Below are 13,231 nucleotides of genomic sequence, written 5' to 3'. Positions count from 1 at the left end.
TAAAAATATAAATTAGAATATATATGATCAAAACGAAAAACAAAAAGTAAGGTTACAAAAATTATATTAAAAATATAAATTTCTGAACGAAAAACAAAAAGTAATAATAGGTAAGGTTATAAAAATTAGATTATAAATATTAATTTCTAAACGAAAAACAAAAAGTAATAATAGGCAAGGTTATCAATTTTAAATATATAACAGCCGAGTTCAAAATCACTAATCAACTATATTATTGATTTTTAAATTTAATTATCATGTCTCTTCCTAAAATTATTTTCAAGGTCCAAATCCAAATAGGTATAAGAGATTTATTTATAAAAAGTATGTAGACATATAGTTTATAATCCTCTATTATATATAATTTTTTATAAAATATTAGGTAAAATGCCACTTTTACAGACGTATCTGACAGTTATATAATATATTACAGTTAATACTTTTAAAATTTTACTAATAAATGCTTTTGATAATAAATAAAAGTAACAATTTGCTTACAAATATTTAACGCCATCTATTTATTTACAATATAAATAAAATAAGCGTATTATTATTCATCCCACAATGGATGTAATAAATTAGATATCTTTTCTTCTCTTTTTTACTTGTTTTTAGGAAGCTATTTTCTTCTTCTTCGGAATATAGATTTGAGTTAAATTTTTAATACGAATATATTTTTAATATTATTGATTAACATATTCCCATTAATCATTAGAAATCTAATAAAAATTAAAATATGAGTAAATCTAATATTTATAGGAATAATAAGTATAAATCTCTACGATAAAATATTTATTAATGGAGTTCCTAGTAGGAAAAGAGATTAACATATTCCCATTAATCATTAGAAATCTAAAAAAAATTAAAATATGAAAATCTGATATTTATAAGAATAATAAGTATAAATCTCATCGATAAAAATTTTATCAATGGAGTTCCTAGTAGGAAAAGAGATTAATATATTCCCATTAATCATTAGAAATCTAAAAAAAAAATTAAAATATGAGTAAATCTGATATTTATAGGAATAATATGTATAAATCTTTACGTTAAAAAATTTATCAATGGAGTTCCTAGTAGGTAAAGAGATTAACATATTCCCATTAATCATTAGAAATCTAAAAAAAAATTAAAATATGAGTAAATCTGATATTTATAGCAATAATAAATATAAATCTCTACGATAAATATTTTATTAATGAAGTTCCTAGTAGGAAAAGAGATTAACATATTCCAATAAATCATTAGAAATCTAAAAAAAATTAAAATATGAAAATCTGATATTTATAAGAATAATTAGTATAAATATCTACGATAAAAATTTTATTAATGGAGTTCCTAGTAGGAAAAATAATTAACATATTCCCATTAAGCATTAGAAATCTAAAAAAAAATTAAAATATGAGTAAATCTGATATTTATAGGAATAATAAGTATAAATCTCTACGATAAAAATTTTATTATTGGAGTGCCTAGTAGGAAATGAGATTAACATATTCCCATTAATCATTAGAAATCTAAATAAAAATTAAAATATGAGTAAATCTGATATTTATAGGAATAATAAGTATAAATCTCTACGATAAAAATTTTATTATTGGAGTTCCTAGTAGGAAATGAGATTAACATATTCCCATTAATCATTAGAAATCTAAAAAATTAAAATATGAGTAAATCTGATATTTATCCATTAATCATTAGAAATCTAAAAAAAAATTAAAATATGAATAAATCTGATATTTATAGGAATAATAAGTATAAATCTCTACGATAAAAATTTTATTAATGGAGTTCCTAGTAGGAAAAGAGATTAACATTTTCCAATTAATCATTAGAAATCTAAAAAAATTAAAATATGAGTAAATCTGATATTTATAAGAATAATAAGTATAAATCTCTACGATAAAAATTTTATTAATGGAGTTCCTAGTAGGAAAAGAGATTAACATATTCCCATTAATCATTAGAAATCTAAAAAAAATTAAAATATTAGTATATCTGAGAAATAATAAGTATAAATCTCTACGATAAAAATTTTATTAATGGAGTTCCTAGTAGGAAAAGAGATTAACATATTCCCATTAATCATTAGATATCTAAAAAAAAATTAAAATATGAGTAAATCTGATATTTATAGGAATAATAAGTATAAATCTCTACGATAAAAATTTTATTATTGGAGTGCCTAGTAGGAAATTAACATATTCCCATTAATCATTAGAAATCTAAATAAAAATTAAAATATGAGTAAATCTGATATTTATAGGAATAATAAGTATAAATCTCTACGATAAAAATTTTATCAATGGAGTTCATCATATTCCCATTAATCATTAAATCTAAAAAAAATTAAAATATGAGTAAATCTGATATTTATAAGAATAATAAGTATAAATCTCTACGATAAAAATTTTATTATTGGAGTTCCTAGTAAGAAATGAGATTAACATATTCCCATTAATCATTAGAAATCTAAATAAAAATTAAAATATGAGTAAATCTGATATTTATTGGAATAATAAGTATAAATCTCTACGATAAAATTTTATCAATGGAGTTCATAGTAGGAAAAGAGATTAACATATTCCCATTAATCATTTGAAATCTAAAAAAAATTAAAATATGAGTAAATCTGATATTTATAGGAATAATAAGTATAAATCTCTACTATAATAATTTTATTAATGGAGTTCCTAGTAGGAAAAGAAATTAACATATTCCCATTAATCATTAGAAATCTAAAAAAATTAAAATATGAGTTAATCTGATATTTATAGGAATAATAAGTATATATCTCTACGATAAAAATTTTATCAATGTAGTTCATAATAGGAAAAGAGATTAACATATTCCCATTAATCATTTGAAATCTAAAAAAAATTAAAATATGAGTAAATCTGATATTTATAAGAATAATAAGTATAAATCTCTACGAAATTACGCAGCAGACGTAAAAAATCCACGGAGAATAAAATATACCTCAGAAATGAAACAATTTAATCAACTGTTCATTTATATTCCCCAAAGGCTTATAAATATCTAAGTGATCAATTCTGCTTTTTAGAATCAACACTAAGAACTTGGAGCCGGCAAATTAATATAAAGCCAGGTTTTTCTTTATAAATAATAATAAAAATAATTTGATTTTAGGTTTTTTTGATGCTTCCTTCAATAGAATTAAAAGTTTTCAATCAGAATTAAAATTTCAATTATACACCATATTAAGCCTTGATGAAATGTCTATTCGTCATCATATCCATTGGGATAAAAAGGAGTACCATGGATATGTCTATTTAGGCAATGGAATAAAGCCATCCGATTCTCTTCCTGAGGCTAGGCAAACCCTTTTTCTCATGGCGACATGTCTTAATGGAATATGGAAAATTCCAATAGGATACTTTTTAGTATCAATTGTTACTTCAGACTTGTTTGCAAATATAGTGACTAAAGCACTACATTTACTACATGACACTAGCACCATCTGTAAAGCTATAGTTTGTGATGGTCTGTCAGTAAATATAAAAATGTGCCAACTACTTGGGACATCTTTAGATCCTGATCACTGTGTTCCTTATTTTAGTCTCCCAAGCAATTGTGATGAAAAAGTATACATAATGTTGGATGTATGTCATATGATTAAGCTGCTAAGAAATCCTTTGGGTGACCAAAAAATTTTAATTAATAATGGATCAGTAATTAAACTACTTTAAAATATTTAATATTATAAATAAATAGATAATAAATTGGAAATATATAACAAATCTTCATGATTTGCAGGGTAAGGAAGGACTAAGTGCTGCTAATAAAATTCATCAATCTCATAAGCAAAAAATGAAAGTACAATTAAAAAAAACAATACTTATATATTTTTTAAAGGTTAAACTTGCTGTTCAAGTTTTTAGTAGCTCAGTGGCAAAAGCTATTCTTTTAGCACAGGAGCTAAAAATTGATGGATTTGAAAATTGTGAGAGCACTGTTGACTTTATTCAAATGATTGATCAGTAATAAGATCTATTAATATTATTTATAATATTTTTTTTAGAATGTTTGACTTTTTAAACACACGTAACATACTTGCCAAAGGGTATAAAACCCCACTAACTACAAATTCACTATCATACTATGAAATTTTTTTTGAAAAGTGTATCTCAACCTTAAAATCCTTAAAATTTGAAAACGGAAATTATATTTATAAATCAAATAGAAAAGTCTGCATTATAGGATTAATCTTATCAATGAAAAGCATTTTGGGCATTGGGAAGGAATTGTTATTAGGACCTAACTCCAAACTCAAGTATTTTATTTATCATATTTATTTTGCATTTTTATTGCTTTTCTTATTTTAGATACCTTTTAACTTACTAAACCTCTCAAGATCATCTTGAGCTTTTCTTTAGCTGTTTACGAAGCAGAGGGGGCTTTAACAATACGTGATAACGTGATACGTGATAAAAGCGTTTTCGCCCTCTGGTTGTGGATACAACAGAGCTACGCTAGGTTTTCCTCAAAAAATCCATCAAACTGGATAGTTAATTTAGGGGAGGAAAAAAAATGAGGAGCCCTTCACACGTTTGTGGGCAAGCCGCACGTACTTGTACGCGCAACAGTCCGAGAACTGTCGCTTAAACGTCTATAGGCTAATCAACAAAAGAGATGGGCAAAAACAAAAGCCTATACCCATGAACTGCCTAAATAATTTAATTACTTTAAGGGTGGGTGGTGGCCAATTTTAAGTTTAACATCTAATGTAAGCCTTGATAGTTACTAACAAATAATTGAGAATGTGTTCATATCAATTGAGATTAGAATTTATTCATGAAAATAAGGAAAAGCTAAAATGGGTTTACCACAAATTGTTTAAAAGGTGAAAAATCCAGTGAATAGGCAAAAACTAGTCAGTAATCGGTTTATGACTATCCAGCAAACGAACACCACACAACAAACGGTTATTTTTCCTTTTTCCAGAGAAACAAAAAACTCTATGGAGTGATAGATAGATTATATAGCGCTTTGATAATGATAAAGATATGAGAGAAAGGAAACTATGACGCAGAAATAGGAGCCAGCTCCGTAAGTTTTAGGAAATTGAAAAGTAATTGTTGGCCAGGATTAACAAAAGGCATTTTGGCTTGATTGTTATATGATAGTCTATCATTCACGGAAAACTCTACCAGCAAAACATATTTACAAACCTCGCCACCCCCCTGTCGACTGGTTTCTCCATAAATGATGTAACAAGCGAACAAAGACTAATGAAAAAACACTAAGAAAAAGCAAAAGCTCCAGGGCCAGATAATATCACAGCAGAAAAACCAAAAAATAAATAGCATCTATAACAATATCGCTACCTATTTGCCCTCATTTAATAGAAATATGGGAGAGCGGAACTACTGCAGTGGGATGAAATCAAAAATCCTACCTAAGTAACTACCCAAAAACTAAGACCACAAGAAAATTAAGACTTATTGAGCTATAGCCATCACATCCTATAGCATGGAAAAAGCATAACACCCACACCAAAAATACATAAGTATATACAGGCCAAGAAAAGAAAATACTGGATCCAAAATTAATTTAGAAAAATAATCATGCAGAAAAACTAAGTACAAAACCCCTTCTGCTTTACATTTGTGAATTATAACAGAGCTATTGATAATGTTAACCATGCAGTTTTTTCAGAAAATAAGATAAATAAAAGCTGAAGTCAGTGAAGTAAGTAATTCACAGAATAGGTGAAAGACAAAAATCAAGAGGTAAAATTTAGAGATGAAGAAATTAAATAACCTGAAAAATACAGAAAATAAATTATGGGAGGTTTAGGTAATTCGATTTAATTTTTAGTAGTTTTTTTATAGATTTTTTGTTTTTATTTAGCCTTAGGAATTGCTTCAAATTTAAGTTTAGATCCATTATGTCCTTCAAGGCTCTGTAGAACCATAATGTCTTATATTTGCAATATGTTTTCCCATTAAAGGAGTATAACCAATTAATGGCATCAATAACAAGGCTATTGTTACTATGATTTCTTAAAATATGGGCAAAGAAAGTAAGACGTTTCTTTTTTAAAGATACGTGAACCTGGGTATGGTTAGACTTCTTCCAAAGATTTTCATTTGAGATAATATTTGGATAGAAGATTCCATTTATTATTCTAAGGCATTTATTTACAAACGTTTGTAATTTCCTAGTTTCGGTCTTGGTAATCTCCCATGTATCACCGCCATAAAAGAGAATCGGGATGATGGTTGAGTTTAAAATACAGAGTCTTGTGAAAACGGATATCTCTCTAGCTTTCCACAGTTTAAAAAATTTATAAAAAGCCGCCCTAGCATTTTGTAAACGAATTTTTAGTTCTTCTTTACAACTACCTTTATTGTCAATGGTTACACCTAGATATTTAAAAGAATCTACCACCTTAACCAACTTTCCCCCCACCACCAAATTATTCAGAAGAGGCGCCTGGGACGAGGGCATTATCACTGTTTTATCAAAGTTAATGTCCAAGCCAACCTTAAGACTAAAGGAGTTTAATATAGCGATCAAATTTTGGGTTTCTTCCAAACTTTTTGTTATCAAAACTATGTCGTCAGCATAAGATATCACCCTATTTTCCAAGAAAAAAGACTGACTGGAACTTAATTCTAAGAGATTCGCAGTAGCCAGCGTATCTACTATGATTTTATTCATAAGTATATTAAACAAAAGCGGGGAAAGAACACATCCTTGTTTTACCCCTTTTTTTGTACTAAAAGATGGAGAAACCTTATTATAAATTTTTAAGGAGGCAAAAAGACTACTATAATGTGTTTTAAGGATCCTTATAATATTAGAGTCAATGCCATATTCGGTTAAAATCTTCCAAAGCTCATCATGGTTAACATTATCAAAAGCACGTTTAAAGTCGATAAAAATAAAGTAAAAAGGTAATTTATACTTCTGACATTTCTGCATTATAATCTTTAAAGCTAATATTGGTTCGTTTATATTTCTACCTGGACGGTAAGCACAAATATACTTAGACAAAAGGTTTGGTGTAGAAGAAAGAATGCGATTTTTTAAAAGAACCATAAAAACTTTTGATGCAATAGACGTGAGAGCGATGGCTCTATAATCCTTGAATTTAGATGGATTTGGAATTTTCGGGAAGTTGCAAAAGATAGTCTTATTCCAATCCGCTGGCATCATCCCAGTCAACCATATCTTGTTAAACAAAGGAAGTAAGAACCGAGAGATCGTTAAGGGAGCTGCTTTCAGATGTTCTCCCGTAATGTTATCTGTACCCGGAGATTTATTATTCCTAAGCTTCTTAATGGCAGCCACAATTTCCGCCGATAAAAAGTTTGCATCCAATTGTCCCCCATTTTGACTAGTGGATGGGATTAAGGTAGGCCTCCTAGAATCAAAGACTCCCATATAGTGGTCAAGCCATAACGCTATCTGTTCGTCAGGGTCAGTAATTAACCTATTATTGAACACTTTGGCTTTACAAAAATAATTTAGTTTCTTATAGGCGTCGAAAGTTCTATTTTCCCTCATATCCCTGTCTATCTCAAAAGCCTTTTTAGCAATAAAGATCCTTCTATCTCTCCTTAGGAGTCTATGAATTGAGGTCCATAAGTGACCATCGCGCTCACCCCGTAACTTGAGTTGAGCTATCATGCGAGTGGTGTCATCGGATAGCCATTCCTGTCTCGGTGGAGAAATGTTGATGTTTGGGAGATGATTGTAGGCATCAAACAAGTTGTTTTTGAAAGACGCCCAACATTCTTCGACAGATTGAGACTCCGACGAGGATAAGAAAGTTGCCTCTCTATCATTTAAGAATAGATCGAGCTGTAGTTTGACTGCAGGGCGTTGCAGGTAAGTTGCATTTCTCTTCCAGGACAGGTATCTCGGCTGGGGTTGAAGAGAAGGACGCCGAGAGTTTCCCCATAAATTTTTTACAGTGATAGTGGCTCTGATTAATTTATGATCAGAAATATTAATATTTGGCATTACTTTTACATCGATAAACCAACTATGGATGTTCGAGATGATAAAATCGATCTGAGACTTAATATTATTTCTACTGAAGGTTAGGGTGTTTAATTCACTGTGCGAAAAGAAAGTATTTTCGACCTTGAGGTTTATACTCCTGCACATCTCCAATAACTTTCTACTGTCATCACTGTTTAATTGAGAGAGAGTTGCATTCCCAATTACCCCATCTCTAATAAAGGAGTCATCTTTTCCGATCCTAGTATTTAAATCCCCAAGAATTATCAAATTTCGACTCCTAGGAAGAGAGTTTACAATGTTTTCGAGGTCATCGAGGAATGCGAGCCGTTCGTTTCTTCTAGGCGGGGCATAGACATTAACTAAGATTGTTTGCCTGAAGCAGGTATTCAGGTATAGTAAACAGCATCTCTCCGAAATGGGCACAAATTTATCCACGTATTTGCATAATCTTTTGCTGATAAAGAAAGCAACTCCCGACCAATTATTGGAAGTGGTGCCAGAACTATACATTTCAAAGTTATTAAAGGTAGCCATATTATTATCTTTTGAGTGGGTCTCCTGTATCGCGATCACATCCATTTTTTCGTCGACCATGAGCCTTAGAAAAATGGTTAATTTATTTATTAAACCATTTATATTAAGCGAGGACATGATAAAATTTCCTTTCAAACCACTCGGGCGCTCCATATTGGTGTAATTTGTTTGAAACCAAGTAAAAAGGAAAATTTTGAAAACTACAATAAGAGGAAAAAATATTTGAAACCAAGAGACTGAAATCGACAAAAAAGGAAAATTCTGAAAAATTACAACTAATGCAAATATTTTGTGAGAACCCTTCAGTATCAATTACGATCAGCTGTTAGAGGTGTAATGATATCAAAATTGAGAGCACTAACCACGGGGAATTGTATTCCACTTGATAAAACAAACCTTATTTGTGGAGATTATCAAAAAAATGATAATGATGATGACCATATTTATCCTATAGATAATTCATTTATAGATGTGCCAAATATCCCAAAATTATCACTCTTCCTTGATAATGTTGCAACTTATATATCTGGATATATAATACGTAAACTTATATCTGAAAAAGGGTAAAATTTTATAATTGTATATCTGCCATGATTGATAAAAATTGTGAAAATAACGAGAGCTACAATTTGATTAGATTAAAGATTAATCAAGGATTAATAATTCCTTCAAAAAGTATATCAAAATTATGACAATTATCTGAGAGTGCATTTCGAATATTTGAAAAGAATAATCAAATCAAAATCATTTATATTTAAACGCATAATATCATTTGTTATATCTAAGGTAATGGAAAATAACATTTTTGATGACCTGGTAGATCACATGCTAGATTAGGAAGCAGCATTCAGCCACTACCAAATATTAAACGCTATATAAACATTAGATTATAACATTTTGCAGATATACTAAACAAACAATCAAATACCAACATTCGGCAGAAGCTGACAAAAGCAATTTTATTTGCTGGAGAATAGCTTATGATATTAAATTTATATCGTAAATGTATATATTTAAATGTGGATACTTTATTTTAAAGGTTTTTGTAATTTATGTAATTTATTTCTATTTTTTAATTTATAATAAACTATTTTTTATACAAAAAAAAGAAGTTGAATAAAAAAAATTTAATTATTATTTAGCTTTATAGATATAAAATAGAAATATTTTTCCCTGTTTTTATCAACATTTATTTTCGTTAAAGATTCTATAGTATATTGAAAGGAAAATTATTGTTTTTCATCATTTAATTAATAGGTCCCTAATTTATGAAATTCTTCAAAAAATAAGGAGGTAAGATTAAACTAAATTGATCTGAAGTGTTAAAGTTCTTTTTTTTTAATAAATGAAGTCATATAATGTTTTATTTTTATTAATCTATAATTTTTGTGTTTGAAAAAATATAAAAGTGATAATTTTTTTGAATGATAAAATAAGCTGGATAATATAATGTAAATAAAATGACATATTATGTCATTGGTAAATAATCACCTTATAAGGTTCGAAATATTAAAGGGTTAGCAAAGTCTCAAATAAACATAAATTCAAGCAATGCTTTGTATACATCTAGCTTATTAGATATTTTAAGAAGTGAATAGAAATTTAAAACAATTATATTATCTCTTAAGAAAAACAAATAAGATAAGTAAGGGATCTTTATTAAATACTATATAATAAAATATATAAGATTTACTAGTAGCATGATAAAAATATATATTTTAATGAAAATTATTATAACTATCTAAATCTCATAATATTTTAAATTATTTGAATATGGTTCTTTAAATATATTTCCTTGGAAGAATAGCCTTGAAATAATTGTTAGATAGGATATTTGAAGGTACCATAAATGCTTATTGATGTGGAATTAAAGGAGGTTTAGTCGGAATAACATAGGATAAATTGGATATTGTGGTGATGAAAATGTGAAACAAACAACTGTATTAACATTATTCTTTTTAAAAATGTTGATAAATTTTAATAATGATTCTAGAAAATTATTATATAGGTAATGGTAACTTGCTTCCTTATTATCTAGATGATAAGGCAATTCTTCAATAAAGTTTCGTTTAAAATTTTAATGGTATTATAGGTAACTAATATGGCGACCCCAGCTGATTTGCATTGAGGTACACTTTTAATGAATGAATCGTCAGTCTAGGTATTATTATATGTCATTGACCCGAACCAAAAAATCTCATTATGGATTATGGTTCAACACATGTAAATTTCTTTTAATTACATGATCTATCAGATTTGACAAGTTATTAATAAATTTATTAAAAATCATTTTTAATATATTTTAACAGCGTATATTTCACATACCTTTAATTAATCCTAACCTGCTCTCACTTTAAAACTGCATATTATTTAAACTTTAATTGTATTACATCCAATTAAAAAATTTCCTTGAGTTTTAGATTTTTTCAGATTATGTAATCTTATCAATAACAATTTACAATCCTTAATTATTTAAAAATATAAATTATATAATATTTAGCATAAAAATTAATTCTAAAAATAATTTAGGCAATCAAAATCTACTGGTTTGAATTATTTCCTTTTATTTTGCAAGTTTTTATAATGTATCATAACCTATTTTATTTCTTATAATTAGGCTCAAAATCTATTTAATATTTATTCCACAATTTAGAGTATGTTTTTGTCTCTAAACATTTAAAATGAGATAAGTATTATTTGGACAAAAATGATATTTTTCTATCATATAATTTTACAAATTAAAATTTTTTAAAAGGACAAAAAAGAAAGAAGATGTTAAATATAGTTGGGTAATGGCTAAATGTTGACTAATTTGAATCTTTAGGCACCTGCCGGGGAAAATTCATTAATATTAAGGTGTTTTAATTTATATTATTTTCTTCCAAATTAGGGCTGCTATCTTTTTAGAAAAATTTATGAGGCCTAAATGATAGTTTTTGGTTGGTTTAACCATTTTTTTAACCAGCTAAAAATTGGCTTAAATGGCTAAAAATAAAGTAATTACCCAACTATACTGTTAAATCCTTATTTCTTATTCTTAATTTTATGTTTCATAAATTAATTTTGAATGAATATATTAAAATGATAATATCGATAAATTATATATTTGCTGTTTTTAGAATATATATAATTTTAGGTGGCATCTGCCAATATTGTTTTAGTTGGTTTGATTGTTCATAAAGGGGGTGTGGTGTATAAATGGCTAATTTTAGCTGTCTCCAAAAGAGCTTAGGTAAGATTTTAATTTATTTAATCATTTGCCAAGGAGTTCGGATTTGTCAGAACATTATATAATAAATATAAATAAGATATTATATAAAAATAATATGTAAATAAATAATAATCAAGGCTATACTTAGTGTTATGTAATACTGATGGACAAATTTTTGATAGTCAATTTTTAGGCAAAGTCTAATTAGGCTTAGGTTCCACTTTTAGCCCATTACACAACACCAGTGGCTCCTACACTTTTTGAGCGAATGAAGTAGAATACCCCCATGAAAAGCACCCCCTTGAAAAGTATCCCCCCCCCCTTCAAAAAAATGATAATTATGACACCCATAAATTTCAAAAATAATTTTTATTGCATCAATTTTTAATATATAATATAAATAAAATGCAAAAAATATAACTTTATAAATATTATTTTTAAATTAATAATTTAGATAAATTAGGGGAAGAGAAAGCGAAAGAATTTGTAATTTCATCAGTATTTAATTGTTTAAATTAAATTTTTTCCATTGATAATATGGTTAAATTATTGAGAAAAGAATCTTTCATGGTACTGCGCAGTCTTGTTTTAATTAATTTAATTTTACTCATAACTCTTTCGGCAGTATATGAGGTTGTGGGAATGGTTAATAAATATTTATATAAAATTCTTAAATTAGGGAAAGCAGAAAAATTTTAAAGTAAACGATAAGGTAAAATAAATGAATAGTTTTTCCAATCTGAATCGTAAGTCCCTAAATTATCATCATCATCAGAAGAAGTTAAATAATGTATTGGTAAAAATATTTTAATTAAATAAATTTACAATTCTCAGTAACTGACAAATCTTTAGATTCTTAAACCTCTAGGTCATGAGTAATAATTACATTCCCCATTTTGGCCATCTTATAAATATTTCTAAACTTCAACAATGTTTGATGTAAAAATTTCATGGAATCATCATTAAATCTTTCGTTAAACTGCATAATAATTAAATCGAGTGCAGCATAAAACACACCTATTTTAAAGCTAAAAAAAATTTCTATATTTAATGATGAAAGTATATATCTCTCCTTTTTGTATTGTAATGTTTGAAGTCTAGAACTTTCAAAATCAAAATGTAGATTTCTCTCCTTCATAAAATCTTGCGCCTTTGAAAAAACATCCAGAAATTCAGTGTTATTATCTATTAGATTAAAAAATAATTAAGACAATAATTTATATTATACTTCTCAAATTAATCAAGCAATCTTTTGTCAATTGAATTTGATTTATTGCATACCCTATATCCTTCGAAATGGTTTGCAATTTTGTACAAGCCAAACTTGTTATCAACAATATTTTATCCAAAACACAAAGTGATAAGATAAAATCAAATTTTTCTATGCTAAAGACTTTAGCACTAGCCATAGTGGAAGTGGCAGGATCTTCAGAATCCTTTAAATTTGTTAAAGCTGCCCTCAAGGCATCATAAAGTTGAAAAAATTTT

At 27.5% G+C, this 13,231-nt stretch overlaps 1 protein-coding gene across 2 annotated transcripts in view; it reads left to right on the top strand.

The window, feature by feature from the left end:
- The first annotated feature begins 10,714 nt into the window (after window positions 1-10,714).
- Window positions 10,715-13,231, top strand: part of LOC135927758 (uncharacterized) — a 41,029-nt gene continuing 38,512 nt past the window's right edge. Inside the window, exon 1 of one of the 2 annotated variants that reach the window (XM_065463932.1) lies at window positions 10,715-10,755. The gene's annotated coding sequence lies outside the window, so the exon portion shown is untranslated. Of the gene's footprint in view, window positions 10,796-13,231 lie in introns of both variants that reach the window. The other variant, XM_065463959.1, reaches the window with a different exon arrangement.

The sequence above is a fragment of the Gordionus sp. m RMFG-2023 genome, chromosome 1 (genome assembly GCF_954871325.1).
Source record: "Gordionus sp. m RMFG-2023 chromosome 1, tfGorSpeb1-WG-v2, whole genome shotgun sequence".
Lineage (NCBI taxonomy): Eukaryota > Metazoa > Nematomorpha > Gordioida > Chordodea > Parachordodidae > Gordionus > Gordionus sp. m RMFG-2023.
Note: the sequence above shows the minus strand (reverse complement) of the source record. Positions and strands in the feature narration are given on the sequence as shown.